The sequence below is a fragment of the Oncorhynchus mykiss genome, chromosome 1, assembly GCF_057628025.1.
Source record: "Oncorhynchus mykiss isolate SJ-2025 chromosome 1, ASM5762802v1, whole genome shotgun sequence".
In the NCBI taxonomy this organism is placed as follows: Eukaryota; Metazoa; Chordata; class Actinopteri; order Salmoniformes; family Salmonidae; genus Oncorhynchus; species Oncorhynchus mykiss.
Genome location: NC_143022.1, coordinates 48826723 through 48832008, shown reverse-complemented (window position 1 = coordinate 48832008; position 5286 = coordinate 48826723). Strand labels below are relative to the sequence as shown.

The following is a 5286-nucleotide window of genomic DNA, read 5'->3' as shown; positions in this document are numbered from 1 at the left end:
CTGCTGACTTGAAATGTTACAGAAAAATTAAGAAAAGTCTAAACTATTAATCTGTTACTTGGATATATTGAATCCATTACTAAAATGTTTTTTCCAGTTTAAATACTTTAATGAAGAACTACACTACAGCCGTTGAGTTGCCATCCGTGTTGCTTCCTTTAGGTACAACTTAGGCAGTTGGATAGCTTTTATAGATTTCATAGGAGGCATTCTCTCGATGGCTGATGGCAATGCATTGCAATGCATTGGGTGGCTGCTGCCAACATACAGACTCAATCTCTAGCCACTTTAATAATGAATAATTTGATGTAATAAATGTATCACTAGTCACTTAAACAATGCCACTTTATATAATGTTTACATACCCTACATTACTCATCTCATATGTATATACTGTACTCTATACCGTCTACTGCATCTTGCCTATGCCGTTCGGCCATCGCTCATCCTTATATTTATATGTACGTATTCTTAAATATTCCTTTACACATTTGTGTATAAGGTAGTTGTCGTGAAATTGTTAGATTACTTGTTAGATATTTCTGCACAGTTGGAACTAGAATCGTACAAGCATTTCGCTACACTCGCATAAACATCTGCTAACCATGTGTATGAGACTGATTTGATTTGCAATGTATGGTCTCAAGTAGTTGTTAAAATTTCAAGTTAACTTTTTTCAAGGAGTCAGCAACTTTACGTGATTTCCTCATAATTGATTTTTTTTCTAACTCATGAGTGTAATTTCTGTGCTTCTATGATGTCTGGAAAGCATGGTCCTCAAAAGGTATGTATTTGTGAGGAATCCTAAATTGGTTACAAATACAAGACTGTGTGTGTGTGTGTGTGGGGGGGCGGGGGTTAGGTTTGAAGCTTCTGTAACCTGCTCTGTTGTTGGCCTCTGGAAACACCTCTGGTTGTCAGTCCTCTCTGTGATAGAATAGTCACCTTAACGCAGCATCTGTGGCAGACGTATTCTGCTAGTGAGCGTAAACTAAGAGCACACAGCTGATTAACCCCTTTAGTGCCGGCCAGGGAAATTGAAATGTATGCAAATGTTTCCTAGTTTATGGAAAATACTGAAAGAAAGAAGGCTGTGTTTCAGTTATGGTGACGCACAATCACATGTAGCCTAACTTACCTAACCTTCCTGAGAGTATGATGGAAAGTGTTCATATGTTACCCAACATCCTTCTATGCTTTGTCTCTATCTCTCGCTCTTCTTTCTTGAACAATTGATTAAGACATACTTCTCTGCTGAGTCATAGCTTTCTCATGCATGTTTCTGGAGAGAGACTGGGTACGATGCATGACTGATCTTACAGTGCAATGTGAGTCTTTGCGCTGGCCCCCATATAAATATCTACAAAAATGTGGTAACACCTCTTAAACTTGAGTGATATCTTTATAATGCTAGTAGGCTTTGGTGGAGAGAATGCGTTTCGGAATGAACCTTAGACAACAATACATACGTTGCCAAAAAGTATTTATTATGATGGACTGTGAAAAACCAAAGGGATCATCATCTATTAATGTACTGTGTGAGAGCAGATATGACATTTTCTGTCATTTAAATAGTTGAGGCTGTGTGTAAGTTTAGATGGTGTTCAAGGTCCAAAGTCTTCAACCTCCTTTCGTTACAGACCTTTAGTGCCCCCCTGTGGAATAACACGTGTCGTTACATGGGGATCAACATTTGTTTTTGAGGGTTGAAAAAAAAAAACATGGATAATGTTAGAATAAAATCATGCTGAGGAAGCTTTATTCAAATGACGGAGGATGAGACACAAAGTGTCGTACAGTGTCAGGCCTCAGATCAAAAGAAAAACGATACAGTCACTGCCTTGCAGTCCAATCAACAGTATTTTAAACTAAGCACAGTTTGAAGGCTAAGTAAATGTTATCTATTCCAGATAAAGGGGTAATTTTTATTCGTATTAAAGGAATAATTTATATAAGCGTCGTCTTATGTGGCACTATCCAGGTATTTTTCTTTTGGCAAAAGAGACCTGGTTATCGCAGCAGTTATATTTCATCTGCGGCTGTCTGCTTCCCTTACATGTGCAAGTTGAGACAGGGCCTCTTGACTCAAGCGAAGAGAACTTTGGCCAAATATTACGACAAACAAGCCTATTGGTCAGAAAATGATGTTCAGCATTCTCGCATTTCATAAACACTGTGTTTGGATAGATCCTCATTTCAAATGCTGTAGTACAAATAGTTCCACCTTAGAATTTGTCAGTGTTGCTATACATTGAAAACGTGAAGAATTATGACACTAAGGTGTGAGTCAGATGTGCCACCTTCGGATTAATACAAATTTGAATCACTTCACTTATATTAGTCCGGTCAGCACTTACCTCTTCTCTTTGGTCAACAAATCAACCAATCCAATGAAGAAATAAACATTCTACTAAAAGGGTATACTTCATAGCTCACAAGAAACCAACAACACACACCACAGATCATTTTCAACAGCAATAAAACTTTATAGACACAGAATTCTTTGGAACATGGTGATGATAAATTAACATTTGCCTTATTAGAATAACAAGTGGATTAATATTAATCTCTAGTTGATACTGAGGGACATATTCCACCATCACACCAGCGTACTAGATACTGGATACTCCTAAGGAGTTGAAGCAGTCCATCTTCAGGAAGAGAACACTGTTCGAGAAGCTCCACACCCCAGGGATGAAAGTACTTTGACATCTTGTGGCTCCTGTTGGGTCTCATAGGAAAAGTCTGTTCCAACAGTACTTCCGACAGTAGCTGCTGCTGCTCATGCAGAACAGCCTGGATCGGTGGGCGCTGGATAATTTCTGTCACCTGCCCTTTGTGGTTTGGGGTTGAAAGGGCAGTGGAGGTACTAGGATGGCAGGCAGGGCAGATGCTAGCTGATCCTCTCTGGTCCATGGGAGGCCATGAGGTCTCAATAGGGCTCCTGATTGGCGCAGCGGTATAAGGCACTGGTCCCATAGGGCGGCTCACAATTGGCCCAGTGTCGTCCGGGTCAGGGTTTAGCCGGGGTAGGTCATCATTGTAAATAAGAATTTGTTCTTAACTAACTTCACAATTTAAAAAAAGGTAAAAAATAAATAAAATGAAGGTGTGCGTGTGTGTGCGACCCCTTACAACTGGCTTTGCTGCATCTCTTCAGACAGACTCTTCATCCACCTCCAAGATCGAGGGCAGTGATGGAGAGACACACACTGGGAAGAAAGGCCCAGACTTAAAGTTAACGTCCCAGTGAATGGGCCCCACTCTCTTCCTGCGCCCTCGTTGGCTATTCTCCCATTCCCGCTCGGCCTTGGCACGGGAGGCGGGCATGTGCCCCCGCTTGATAGGAGGCTGTTCTGCCAGTGGGACCAAGGGGGTCAAGAGGGTATCAAAGGGGCACTTCTCACCCACCTGCACGACTCTCCTACTGGTCAATAAAGGGGAGTGGTCGGTGCGACCTGTGTGGCTGGGCGAAGTTCTGGTCAGGGGGTGACAGCCATCATCTCCGCAGACTAAGGGTGGACCACAGAGGAACAATCTCTCAGTGCTACTGAAGGACAGGGGCTCAGAGGGTAATATGATTTGTTTGTCACCCAGTTGTTCTGGTCGCTGCTGTTCCAGCATAGCAGACCGGATCTGTAATAGCTGGATCTTCTTCGACACACGCCGTGATCTGGCGTTGGCAGGCCGGGCTGGCACTGGGGAGGCAGGTGGGGCAGGCACTCGGCTGGAAGGAACCGGAGATGCAGATGGAGTAGGCACCAGAAGGTCAGGCACATGGCTGACCATTGGGGTAGGCAATGGGATGGCCATCAGGGGAGGTGAGGCTGACACTGCAATGGTTGGCAGCACAGGGAAAGAATTGGTGCTCTCCCTCCTACCCATGGAGTTTATAATCTCTAAGGTCTGGTTAGGGAACCTCAGAGTGCTGCCATCTGTATGTCTTGTTATCCTAGCTATCCCGGTCTTGGGTCGAGCCAGGCTTCTGCTGGCCTGGACCTCCGGCTGGAGGATATCCACAGGAGAACATGGCGGCTGCAAGAGGCTGCCGTCGGACAGAGACCGTCTGGCCTGAGCAGGAGGAGAGCGGGGCCTTTGGTCCTGGATGTTAGACCTCTTGAGAGGATTGGCCTGGATCCTCACCTCAGACTGGCTGCATGGAGTCCCAGATAAAGGAGCTACTGCCTTGGCTGCAGTGTAGCATAAATTGGGCCTCCTAGGGATGCTTCCTGGTGTCCGTGGTCTGCTGGATTTAACCTCTGGCTCCTTCTTGTGGCTGGAGGTAAATGTGCTCCCTCCGGTTTTGGTTTTAACCGGACCCAGACGCTTGCTACCCATCTGTCCCTCCATCTGCAGACGAGGCATGCGAGGCACCTTGAGGATGTTTTTGTTACTTTGGGCATTGAGAGAGGTCACAGTGAGCATTGGGAGCCTGATGGGTGGAGTGGCCAATGGAAGCCTTCCCATGTCAGCCCTCTCTTTAGTCACATCCATGTTGTGGAAGTGGGATCGGCTATTCTTTCTCCCTGGTGGCATTGGCTGTAGGACAATATCACTGGCACACCGGACACTGAGGATGTCTGTCAGGCTGTTCTCAGAACTGTTCTGACTGGTCTCTTGTGTCCTAGTCATGGACTTCCCTCTGTCTTTCATGGCTGTGAGGGTCACAGTGGAAGAGCAAACAACATGTTTGAGAATAAGAATATAGACTAAATTACATATATTACAATAGAATTTGATCAGTTGTTTTTATGAACTAGTGTTTTTCCACTTTCAAAGGACATTCCTGACAAAATGTTCACAAATTCATAAAAATGAAAGATTCACAGACTAAGGCCTACCTTCAATTTGGACTTCCAGATCATTTGCACACGTAGGATTTGACTATACAGTTTCAACAATATATTCTTGAAAACAGAAACACAAGACCACAATACCTAGTTTAATAAAATACTTTTTTTGTCACACATCGCAAAACATAAGTTTTTCTTACAGTTATTGATCAAATAAAGTTATCATAAGATAAAAGTAGTGTATTTGAGATTATTAGGTCCTACCTCAGTTCTGGAAGAGCATCAATGACCTGTCTATGGAATGTCTTTTTTTAACAAAAGAATGCTTCATTATGACATCATGTACATTATGACATAGTAGCCGTCCACATCATAAAAGTTTGTCAAAACCACTTGAATAGGCATGAAATGTCAAATTAAGTACAATATGCCTAATTCAACAATTGAATAGAAATAGAAATCGTTTGACAGTAATTATTCAGTTTATTGGCTT

General features: G+C 43.2%; 1 pseudogene; it reads right to left on the bottom strand.

Moving 5' to 3' along the window:
* Positions 1–3131: 3131 nt before the first annotated feature.
* Positions 3132–4653, bottom strand: LOC149985540 (uncharacterized; annotated as a pseudogene).
* Positions 4654–5286: the final 633 nt, after the last annotated feature.